This window comes from Pleurodeles waltl, chromosome 2_2 (assembly GCF_031143425.1).
Source record: "Pleurodeles waltl isolate 20211129_DDA chromosome 2_2, aPleWal1.hap1.20221129, whole genome shotgun sequence".
Classification (NCBI taxonomy): Eukaryota; Metazoa; Chordata; class Amphibia; order Caudata; family Salamandridae; genus Pleurodeles; species Pleurodeles waltl.
In genome coordinates this window covers 386,879,028-386,891,835 of record NC_090439.1, presented here as the reverse complement: position 1 = coordinate 386,891,835, position 12,808 = coordinate 386,879,028, and positions in this window count along the sequence as shown.

The following is a 12,808-nucleotide window of genomic DNA, read 5'->3' as shown; positions in this document are numbered from 1 at the left end:
GGAATCCAAGATGGGGTGACTTGTGTGGCTCGGACCAGGTTCTGTTACCCAGAATCCTTTGCAAACCTCAAAATTTGGCTAAAAAAACACATGTTCCTCACATTTCTGTGGCAGAAAGTTCTGGAATCTGAGAGGAGCCACAAATTTCCTTCCACCCAGCGTTCCCCTACGTCTCCTGATAAAAATGATACCTCACTTGTGTGGGTAGGCCTAGCGCCCGCGACAGGAAACGCCCCAAAGCGCAACGTGGACACAGCCAAATTTTTGAAGGAAAACAGAGGTGTTTTTTGCAAAGTGCCTACCTGTAGATTTTGGCCTGTAGCTCAGCCGCCACCTAGGGAAACCTACCAAACCTGTGCATTTCTGAAAACTAGAGACCTAGGGGAATCCAAGATGGGGTGACTTGTGTGGCTCGGACCAGGTTCTGTTACCCAGAATCCTTTGCAAACCTCAAAATTTGGCTAAAAAAACACATGTTCCTCACATTTCTGTGGCAGAAAGTTCTGGAATCTGAGAGGAGCCACAAATTTCCTTCCACCCAGCGTTCCCCCACGTCTCCCAATAAAAATGATACCTCACTTGTGTGGGTAGGCCTAGCGCCCGCGACAGGAAACGCCCCAAAGCGCAACGTGGACACAGCCAAATTTTTGAAGGAAAACAGAGGTGTTTTTTGCAAAGTGCCTACCTCTAGATTTTGGCCTGTAGCTCAGCCGCCACCTAGGGAAACCTACCAAACCTGTGCATTTCTGAAAACTAGAGACCTAGGGGAATCCAAGATGGGGTGACTTGTGTGGCTCGGACCAGGTTCTGTTACCCAGAATCCTTTGCAAACCTCAAAATTTGGCTAAAAAAACACATGTTCCTCACATTTCTGTGGCAGAAAGTTCTGGAATCTGAGAGGAGCCACAAATTTCCTTCCACCCAGCGTTCCCCTACGTCTCCTGATAAAAATGATACCTCACTTGTGTGGGTAGGCCTAGCGCCCGCGACAGGAAACGCCCCAAAGCGCAACGTGGACACAGCCAAATTTTTGAAGGAAAACAGAGGTGTTTTTTGCAAAGTGCCTACCTGTAGATTTTGGCCTGTAGCTCAGCCGCCACCTAGGGAAACCTACCAAACCTGTGCATTTCTGAAAACTAGAGACCTAGGGGAATCCAAGATGGTGTGACTTGTGTGTCTCGGACCAGGTTGTGTTACCCAGAATCCTTTGCAAACCTCAAAATTTGGCTAAAAAAACACATGTTCCTCACATTTCTGTGGCAGAAAGTTCTGGAATCTGAGAGGAGCCACAAATTTCCTTCCACCCAGCGTTCCCCCACGTCTCCCGATAAAAATGATACCTCACTTGTGTGGGTAGGCCTAGCGCCCGCGACAGGAAACGGCCCAAAATACAACGTGGAAACATCACATTTTTTCATAGAAAACAGTGCCTACCTGTGGATTTTGGCCTCTAGCTCAGCCGGCACCTGGGGAAACCTAGCAAACCAGCGCATTTTTGAAAACTAGAGACCTAGGGGAATCCAAGATGGGGTGATTTGCGGGGCTCTGATCAGGTTCTGTTACCCAGAATCCTTTGCAAACATCAAAATTTGGCCAAAAAACACTTTTCCCTCTCATTTCGGTGACAGAAAGTTCTGGAATCTGAGAGGAGCCACAAATTTCCTTCCACCCAGCGTTCCCCTAAGTCTCTCCATAAAAATGGTACCTCACTTGTGTGGGTAGGCCTAGCGCCCACGAAAGGAAATGGCCCAAAACACAACGTGGACACAACATATTTTTTCACAGAAAACAGAGTTGTTTTTTGCAAAGTGCCTACCTGTGGATTTTGGCCTCTAGCTCAGCTGGCCCCAGGGGGGGGGGGGAAATGCCCTAAAATAAATTTGACCCCCCACCCGCCCAAACACCCCCTGCCCAGGAGCGACCCTTGCCTACGGGGTCGCTCCCCCTGCGTGACATTGGCACCAAAAAACAAATCCCCGGTGCCTAATGGTTTCTGCCCCCTTGGGGCAGATTGACCTAAAATCGACCAATCTGCCCCCAAGGGGGGCAGAAATGGTCTAAATACAGTTTGCCCCCCAGGGGAGCGACCCTTGCCTGATGGGTCGCTCCCGATCTCTAAAAAAACAAACATTAAAAAAAAAACACACACAAAAAAAATTTGCCCTGGCGCCTAGAGGTTTCTGCCCCCCCCCCCTTGTGGCAGATCGGCCTAATAATAGGCCGATCTGCCCCCAGGGGGGGCAGAAATGGCCTAAAATAAATTTGCATCCCCAACCCCCACCCTCCCACCAGGAGCGACCCTTGCTTACGGGGTCGCTCCCCCTGCGTGACATTGGTGCCAAACAACAAATCCCCGGTGCCTAGTGGTTTCTGCCCCCTTGGGGGCAGATTGCCCTAAAATCGACCAATCTTCCCAAAAGGGGGCAGAAATGGTCTAAATACAGTTTGCCCCCCAGGGGAGCGCCCCTTGTCTGATGGGTCGCTCCCCATCTCTAAAAAACCAAAAAAAAAAAAAAAAGACACACAAAAAAAATTTGCCCTGGTGCCTACAGGTTTCTTCCCCCCCTGGGGGCAGATCGGCCTAATAATAGGCCTATCTGCCCCGAGGGGGGGGCAGAAATGGCCTAAAATAAATTTGCCCCCCCAACCCGCACCCCCCCCTCGGAGCGACCCTTGTCTACGGGTTCGCTCCGCCTGCGTGACATTGGCGCCAAAAAACAAATCCCCGGTGCCTAGTGGTTTCTGCCCCCTTGGGGGAAGATTGACCTAAAATCGACCAATCTGCCCCCAAGGGAGGCAGAAATGGTCTAAACACAGTTTGCCCCCCAGGGGAGCGACCCTTGTCTGATGGGTCGCTCCCCATCTCTAAAAAAACAAACAAACAAAACAAAAAAAACACAAAAAAACAATTGCCCTGGGGGCAGAAATGGCCTAAAATAAATTTGCATCCCCAACCCCCACCCCCCCACCAGGAGCGACCCTTGCCTACGGGGTCGCTCCCCCTGCGTGACATTGGCACCAAAAAACAAATCCCCGGGGCCTAGTGGTTTCTGCCCCCTTGGGGGCAGATTGACCTTAAATCGACCAATCTGCCCCCAAGGGGGGCAGAAATGCTCTAAATACAGTTTGCCCCCCAGGGGAGCAACCCTTGTCTGATGGGTCGCTCCCCATCTCTAAAAAAACAAACAAAGAAAAAAAAAAAAAACACAAAAAAAAAATTTGCCCTGGCAACAAGAGGTTTCTGCCCCCCGTGGGGGCAGATCGGTCTAATAATAGGCCGATCTGCCCCCAGGGGGGGGCAGAAATGGCCTAAAATAAATTTGCCTCCCCAACCCCCACCCCCTCGGAGCGACCCTTGCCTACGGGGTCACTCCCCTTGCGTGACATTGGCGCCAAAAAACAAATCCCCGGTGCCTAGTGGTTTCTGCCCCGTTGGGGGCAGATTGACCTAAAATCAACCAATCTGCCCCCAAGGGGGGCAGAAATGCTCTAAATACAGTTTGCCCCCCAGGGGAGCGACCCTTGTCTGATGGGTCGCTCCCCATCTCTAAAAAAACAAACAAACAAAAAAAACAACAACAAAAAAATTGCCCTGGCGCCTAGAGGTTTCTGCCCCCACTGGGGGCAGAAATGGCCTAAAATAAATTTGCCCCCCCAACCCCCACCCCCCCCCTCGGAGCGACCCTTGCCTGAGGGGTCGCTCCCCCTGCGTGACATTGGCGCCAAAAAACAAATCCCCGGTGCCTAGTGGTTTCTGCCCCCTTGGGGGCAGATTGACCTAAAATCGACCAATCTGCCCCCAAGGGGGGCAGAAATGCTCTAAATACAGTTTGCCCCCCAGGGGAGCGACCCATGTCTGATGGGTCGCTCCCCATCTCTAAAAAAACAAACAAACAAAAAAAAAAAAAACACAAAAAAAAAAATTGCCCTGGCAACAAGAGGGGCAGAAATGGCCTAAAATAAATTTGCCCCCCCAACCCCCACTCCCCCCACCAGGAGCGACCCTTGCCTACGGGGTCGCTCCCCCTGCGTGACATTGGCGCCAAAAAACAAATCCCCGGTGCCTAGTGGTTTCTGCCCCCTTGGGGGCAGATTGACCTAAAATCGACCAATCTGCCCCCAAGGGGGTCGGAAATGGTCTAAACACAGTTTGCCCCCCAGGGGAGCGACCCTTGTCTGATGGGTCGCTCCCCATCTCTAAAAAAACAAACAAACAAAAAAAAAAAAACACAAAAAAACAATTGCCCTGGGGGCAGAAATGGCCTAAAATAAATTTGCAGCCCCAACCCCCACCCCCCCACCAGGAGCGACCCTTGCCTACGGGGTCGCTCCCCCTGCGTGACATTGGCGCCAAAAAACAAATCCCCGGGGCCTAGTGGTTTCTGCCCCCTTGGGGGCAGATTGACCTAAAATCGACCAATCTGCCCCCAAGGGGGGCAGAAATGCTCTAAATACAGTTTTCCCCCCAGGGGAGCGACCCTTGTCTGATGGGTCGCTCCCCATCTCTAAAAAAACAAACAAACAAAAAAAAAAAACACAAAAAAAAAATTTGCCCTGGCAACAAGAGGGGCAGAAATGGCCTAAAATAAATTTGCCCCCCAACCCCCACCCCCCCACCAGGAGCGACCCTTGCCTACGGGGTCGCTCCCCCTGCGTGACATTGGCGCCAAAAAACAAATCCCCGGTGCCTAGTGGTTTCTGCCCCCTTGGGGGCAGATTGACCTAAAATCGACCAATCTGCCCCCAAGGGGGGCAGAAATGGTCTAAACACAGTTTGCCCCCCAGGGGAGCGACCCTTTTCTGATGGGTCGCTCCCCATCTCTAAAAAAACAAACAAACAAAAAAAAAAATACACAAAAAAATTTGCCCTCGCGCCTACAGGTTTCTGCCCCCCCTGGGGGCAGATCGGCCTACTAATAGGCCGATCTGCCCCCAGGGGGGGCAGAAATGGCCTAAAATAAATTTGCCCCCCGAACCCCCCCCCCCCCCCGGAGCGACCCTTGCCTACGGGGTCGCTCCCCCTGCGTGACATTGGCGCCAAAAAACAAATCCCCGGTGCCTAGTGGTTTCTGCCCCCTTGGGGCAGATTGACCTAAAATCAACCAATCTGCCCCCAAGGGGGGCAGAAATGGTCTAAATACAATTTGCCCCCCAGGGGAGCGACCCTTGCCTGATGGGTCGCTCCCCATCTCTAAAAAAAAAAAAAAAACACAAAAAAAAAATTTGCCCTGGCGCCTAGAGGTTTATGCCCCCCCCTGGGGGTAGATTGGCCTAATACCAATAGGCGATCTGCCCCCAGGGGGGCAGAGATGGCCTAAAATAATTTTGCCCCCCCCTACCCCCCGCCCCCGGGGAGCGACCCTTGCCTACAAGGTCGCTCCCCTTGCGTGACGGCGCAAAAAAAAGATCGACCTAAAGATTGACCTAAAATCGGCCGATCTGCCCCCAAAGCGGGCAGAAATGGCCTAAATACATTTTGCCCCTCCAGGGGAGCGACCCTTGTCCAAGGGGTCGCTCCCCATCTGTAAAACAAAAAAACAAAAAAATCCCTGCTGCCTAGTGGGTCAATCAAAATAGGCTGATCTACCCCCCAGGGGGGCAGAAATGGCCTAAAATAATCCCCCCCCCCCCCCAGGGAGCGACTCTTGCCTGAGGGGTCGCTCCCCACCTTAAAAAAAAAGAAAACATAACAAAAAGAAAAAAAAAAAGAAATGATCCCTGGTGCCTAGAGGTTTCTGCCCCCCCGGCCTAATAATAGGCCGATCTGCCCCCAGGGGGGGCAGAAAAGGCCTTCCCAAAAAAATGCCCCCCCTGGGAGCGACCCTTGCCCAAGGGGTCGCTCCCCTTGCGTGAAATTTGCGCAAAAAAAAAAACTCCCTGGTGTCTAATGGTTTCTGTCCCCCTTGGGGGCAGATTGGCCTCATCAAAATAGGCCAACTTGCCCCCAAGGGGGGCAGAGATGGCCTAAATATATATTGCCCCGTAGGGGAGTGACCCTTGCCTAAGGGATCGCTCCCCACCTAAAAAAAAGAAAACATCACGAAATCTGGGGGCAGATCGGCCTAATAATAGGTCAATCTGCCCCCAGGGGGGGCAGAAAAGGCCTTCCTAAAAAAATGCCCCCCCTGGGAGCGACCCTTGCCCAAGGGGTCGCTCCCTTTTGACAGTTTCATTGAAAAAAAAAAAATCCCTGGTGTCTAGTGGGGTTTCAAAAGCCGGATTGCGAGCAATCCGGCTTTTGAAACCCTGTGAGAGACTTCAAAGGGAAGGAAATACATTTCCTTCCCTTTGAAGCCTCTCGGGGCCTCCCTCATGGGATTGAAAGAGAAATGCAAAGCATTTCTCTTTCAATCGCGCTGGAAGCTCTGCTTCCAGCGCGATGGGGGAGACCCTGTGACTAAGCGCGCGCTCGCACGCTGATGTCACATGGGGGGTTGGGGGGGTCGGGGGTGGGAGGGGAAGGGCTTCCCCTTCCATCCCTGAATTGGGGGGGTGGGGGGGAACCCCACAGAGGGAGCGCTAGCTCTCCCTCTGGGCTCTGTGCACAGGACGTAATGGTTACGTCCTGGGCACAGCAGCACTGTGCCTCATGACGTAACCATTACGTCCTGGGCACAGAAGGGGTTTAACACACAATTGTACAAAAACATAAAAAATGTAGTTAGCTCTTTCTTTGACCACATGGAATGGTTCTAAAGAAAACTGTTTTTTTTTGGATTTTATGAAAAAAATATTATTTTGGGGCTTTTTCGTAAAGGACAAAAATGACAAAGAGAGTGAAGGGAATAAGGAAAGGCAACTTAAAAGAAACAACTGGCTTCAGTTTATAAGCTGAAAAGAAGGTAGAACAGTGAGGTGAATTTTTTTTTAACATTTATGCTCATTAGCAGCATCCATAAACTCGGTTACGGATGACATTTTTAATCCCTCTGGCATTTGGCATTTGCCACAATGAGTCACCATGTCTTGCAATTTTTATGAAACAGCTGGGATGGTAACCACCTTGTCAGATGATAAGGGTACCACTGGTGGTCCAGCTCCTGATGCCACCTTCCCTCTCCCTGATCATCCTCTCATACATCCTTGTCTGTGTGGCTTTGAGATGCTTTCACATGGAGGACATGCCATGCGAATGCTTCCTCCCCACACCTCTCGACGTTTTTTTGTTGCATATATTGTATTTACCAATTTTCACTACAACTTTCTTTTCTCCAGAAGGGATTAAGAAATGTTTGCAAACGTTGGAGGCCTTATTCAGAGGTTGGAAGTCTTCTTTGTGTTCATGTTGATCTTCCCCGTGTCTTCTATCTTCAGCAGAAGACATCTTGACTTCCAAAGTCTGTTCTTAAGAAGGAAAGCCAAAAAAAAAAGATGGAGCTGTGGTTTTCGGTCCATCTCCAAAGAGATGCAAAACCCAAATAACTGAGTTGTAGTTTGCAATGTGCATGAGTGGGGACTTACTGTATCCAATGAGAAGTTGAGGTTTGGGCGTGTTCCTGGCTTCACAGCCGATCCACGGTACCACTGTGATGGATCCATAGATTCACCAAACTTGTAAAATGAATAAGTATACTGTAAATCACTTCTAGGCCCTCATTATGGCCCTGGCGGCCACAGTGGCTTAGAGAGACAGGCTTGCGGTGAAGACCGCCACATAATGAGTCTGATGGGTTAGCCTCTGCCAACCCGCCACATCTCTACCTGTACTGCCAGGGATGTTGGACTTGCCAGGCCGGAGAGATCAGCATCTCTGATGCAGCGGTCCAATGAAGACTGCTGAGGGTATTTGGAGACGGCTTTCCACCAGGGTTTCCATGGCGGTAGCACAGCCACAAAAACCCTGGCGGAAAGGCTACCGGTGAGAGGAGATTTCTTTCCTGTCACTGCCAGGCGACTCCCTCAGCCCAATACTCCCCAACCCCTCCATACCAGTATCCCGACCCCCCCACCAGAATAGCACCCCCTTCCCCTTCTAGTACAGCACCCACACCCCAGTATACACGGACACCCACACGCACCCCGCATACACTCATTCACGCGCCCTTCGTACACTCATTCACCAACACTGACCTAAACACATTCATTCATAAGCATCCATTCATGCATACACTCACAAGCATTCTTACAAGCACTCACCTCAACATTCATACATGCACTCACTTCAACATTCATACATGCACTCACTTCAACATTCTCACATGCATTCAACCATGCATACACACATTCACACACAGATGCGTACACACACATATGAACACACGCATACACACACACACACACAACACCCCCATCATCCAACTCCCCTCTCCTACCAGATGCCCGACTTACCTTGTCCTGCAAGGAGGTTGTCCGGCAGGGAACAGGACCAGGCACTTCCGCCCCCAGCAGCGCCACACCATCAGGACACTGCCAGGTCGTATCACTGCTCATAATATGCTGGTGGATTCCTTTTGGAGCGGCGAGCCAGTGGTATAACCACCCATGCACCTCTGACCACCAGCACGACTACTGGAATTCAGAATGGAGTGACTCGTGGGGTTCTCACCCAGTTCTGTTACCCAGAATCCTTTGAAAATCTCATAATTTGGCAAAACAATAGTTTGCATGTTGTAAATATTAAAATTTGTGTGGCCTTTAAATGATATTTATATTCATTTTAATGCTTTTTCGAATCTGCGGTTTCAGTGCAATTTCATCACAGGAACTTGTATCCAAAGAGTACTCGTCGAGGATCCATTCTTGAATTTGGGTTGGATCCACAGATCCATAAAATGACCAAAAAAAAAGAGAAAACTTGGTGTATTCCATTTGTACAAAGACTACATAAGTTACCTTACCTTAATTGGTTAATTATTTTTTAAATATATATATTAAGAATAAATGTGTGAATAAATGTATTCATAAAGTTGTGAAAATGTATATTAGTAAATTTACCTTATGGGTGAAATTGTAGTAAAAATCTGAATAAAATAATTAAAAAACGTGAAATTCATTAAAAAACGAAAGTTTACAGGGACAATATAGTTAGGAAATAGCATTAAAAAACCATAGAAATTCACTGAAAAAGCAAAGGTTACAAAGACATTATTGTTAGGAAATAGAATTACAAAACATTAGAAATTCAGAGAAAAAACAAAGGTTACAGAGACATTATAGTTAAGCTCAGATTCTACTCACTCAAAACCATAGAAAATTCAGCAGTTATAGTTATATTTATCTGAGCTTCTATGTACAGCTTATAACATGATATATGACATCACTCATTACATGTTCTATGGCATCATTTATGACATCTCAAATTACATAATTGATGACATCACTGATGACATCATCCAAGCTTCCTTTTTCTGCATAGTCAATCGGTATACATATGATAATAGAAAACCAAAAGAGTGAATGGCAATTCCAAGTATAATACCCTACTACAGGCATCTTTAATCTGTATCAAACCTTTGCCACACTCTGAACCTAATTAAGAATTAAGTTGATATTAGTAGAGACCTGATTCCTGTAAACGGTGCCCCAGGCCAAACGGTCTACCAGCTTCTCTATTCAAATGCTCTCCGTCAAACTGGGCAGAGAGCCTATCTCCGCTCTTTAACAGCGCGTATCAGTTGATCACCATCCTGGTGAGGGTCTATGCTCTGTCCAATTTACAAAAAGGGGGACCGCTTAGTATCTTCAGACTATCATCTAATAGCTCTCCTGGATCTGGAGGCAAACATGTGTGATCAACTGCTGTTGTGCCAACTGGAAGTCTGGGTTCAGGAGATCCAAATCCTTCCGTTCTTCCAAGCTGGGTTCAGACCTGGGGTCTCAACAGTGGACAATAGTGTGGTTTTCATACCTGCAGCATCAAGCAGCTAACACCAATCACTCCCCGCTATTCTGCTGCTTCATTGATTACAGTGCTGCCTTTGACAGGGTAGACCATGAAACACTATGGAGGAAGCTGTCAGCATGGGGCATTCTCTCACAACTCCTAAGTGCCATCATCTCACTGCACACCCATACTCGGGTCCATGTTTTAACAGGTCCAGGAACATTATCAAGGAACATAGTAACTAACAGAGGCCTAAAGCAGGGCTGATATTTGGCCCCAGTACTGTTTAATTTGTACATCACAGACCTAAAGAAACATCTGAAGGCCAGCACCCTGTTTTACCAAAGACTGGCTCCACAAAACTTCAAATCATCCAATATGCCAATGACATTGTGATAATGGACTGCACAAAAACTGGCCTACAGTGAGCTCTAAACGCCCTGAACACTTTCAACTTGGCTAATCAGCTTCAAATCAACCAGGAGAAAAACAAAAGTCCTCATATTTGGAAAGTACAAAAACAAAATTATCATTGCTTGGCAGCTGGGAAGCCAGAGCATTAGCACAGCCAGGAAATATAATTACGTGAGGGTGTGGTTCACAGAAAATAATGTGGCAGGAATAGAGAAAAGCATGATCAGACACAAAGCTGCTGCCATCTCATATGGAATCACCCAACTGAGTAACCTCCTAATAACTGCTTTGGCAGCCCCAATACTAAGGGTAATAAAGGGAACACTACTTGCTGCTAAGCAAAACGGCTACATGGCATTTCCTGGGTCTTTAGAATCCACCATAGAACAAGCTCACTGTAGAGCATTTTAAAAATCTTCCAACAGCTGAAGTACAACCGTCGCTCCAGGCTCAGATTGAAAATAGGCCTAGTGTTGCAGCAGATAGATGGTCAAGCTGCTATCCTGAAATATTGCATGAGGCACAGGAAGGCCAGTTCGCTCACATTAAAACCCAACTTGAGAACTACTTTTGAAACTCCTGGCAACCCGTGGCTCATGCAGCTAAGTAAAGCACTGAAGACCTTTGAAACAAGAGACTCCATTCAGCTAGTAGACACTGTGACATTCAGTGCTTGGGAAAAATCAATCAACAGAAGAGCAAAGGAACTCTCAGGGGAGCACGATCTACTGTCAGCGAAATCACCATCAACAGTACCTGCTTTAAACAATTCTTATTTGATTGGAGCCCCTCAACCATACCTTCTCGAAGCAATAAACGCAGGAACTATACACCAGTTTTTGTATATGCAAACATTAGTCCTGCCAATCAAGGACTGAAATCCTTCCTTGCCTGCACACAGGTACAAAAGAGCCTGTAGGCTCTTCTCCTACCATAATGAAAGTTGGCTACACCTTCTGTGCTGCTGTCCCACATTAGCAGCCGATAGGAGACAGTTAATAATTCCAGTAGCTTTGGCTCTGGGGGCACAGACTTGCATGGAGGCATCCAATCTCTGTTTTTCACATTCGGCTGCTTGGGCCTTGGCTAGATGTGCAAAATAGGTAACAATTCTCAGCCAGCTGCTAGTCCAGTCATTGGGGGGCGGACAGAATGGTGCATGTGGGGCCAAAGGAAACCTGAGAGCCTCTTGCTGAAAACGGGGACAATCACTAACCCCTTCTTAACAGGTATTTGGCTCTCCTCTCCCATTTCTTCCTTCCTTTCTTTTTTAATGTTATTACATTTTAATGCAAATAGTACCCACTGTGCTTTTTTGTAATGGTGTTAATTAACTGAAAACTAAATTCATACTACTACTAACTGGGTCCCATAAACAGTGTTTACTCTATGGACACAGTTATTTCTATACAGCACTATTTGAAAACAGTGCAAATCTAATCAGAAATATACCAAGAAATATTCAAAAGAATCTAACAAGACTAGTGTACATTCTATACAACATTGGTGAAAAAGACACTATTTGCTAAAAAAAATAACCAAGATCTGGAGGTGCTAAAGATGATACTACCTGCACCTGCATACTGTGGTCAAAAGTTACAGATACCCCTTCACACATGCACATATGCATAGATTAGTACTTGGTGCACACACTCTTCTATGTAAAGTATAGATTATCATGCTGACATGGTTCTATCAAATAACTCAAGGCTCCTTGTAAAAGTTAGTATCTACTGCGTAGAATCTTCCTTCTGTTAGAAACTTATTCTGCAGAGAAAAATGCTGTGTGAAGTATAATGAATACAAGTCTCTGTCACGTGCACACAGAGTTATTCTTGAATTCAAACATTTATAACATATTTTTCACCTCTACACAGCTGCGTTGCATTAGGAGCACATGCCTTTTGTAAAAACATACACCCATTCGTTGTACCCAGACTGTATACAATTAGGTTGAGAAGTACTATGGTATTTGCCCGCCACAACATAAACTATAAAGCATACTAACACACTCATTGGATGATGTCATCAGTTATGCCACCAATGATGTCATCAGTTATGCCATCAATGATGTCATCAGTGATGCCATAAATGATGTCATAAATGTTGTAATAGAACATGTCATGAGTCACGTCATTTGTGAGGTCATACGGAGGTTATAGAGAGGGCACACGTTTTTGTGTAAGTAAAATCTGAAGCCAGCTGGAACATCCCTGTAACATTTGTTTTTTGCAGTGAATTACCTACTAGCAGTCACCAGTATGTAGTTATAGTTTGGAGCTAGTTTCCTTATGAAAAACATCTTTTGTTTTGCTAATATCTTTGGTCTGGTTGATGAATCTTCACGCAATTTTCAAAATGGGTGTGCCAGTCACTGCTGTCTAGAACGTTTTGGGGTGATTCATCAAGCAAGGCCTGAGAAAAAGAGAAGTGCCGAAATGTATTTTCCCTATGCAATTTGCTATCAGGATTTTAGACACAACTACAGCCGAAACTGCTGGACGGAATTATACCAATTTTGGTAGAAAGCTAGATCTTGGTCCATTCATATCTCTTTTTTGTAATTTTCTG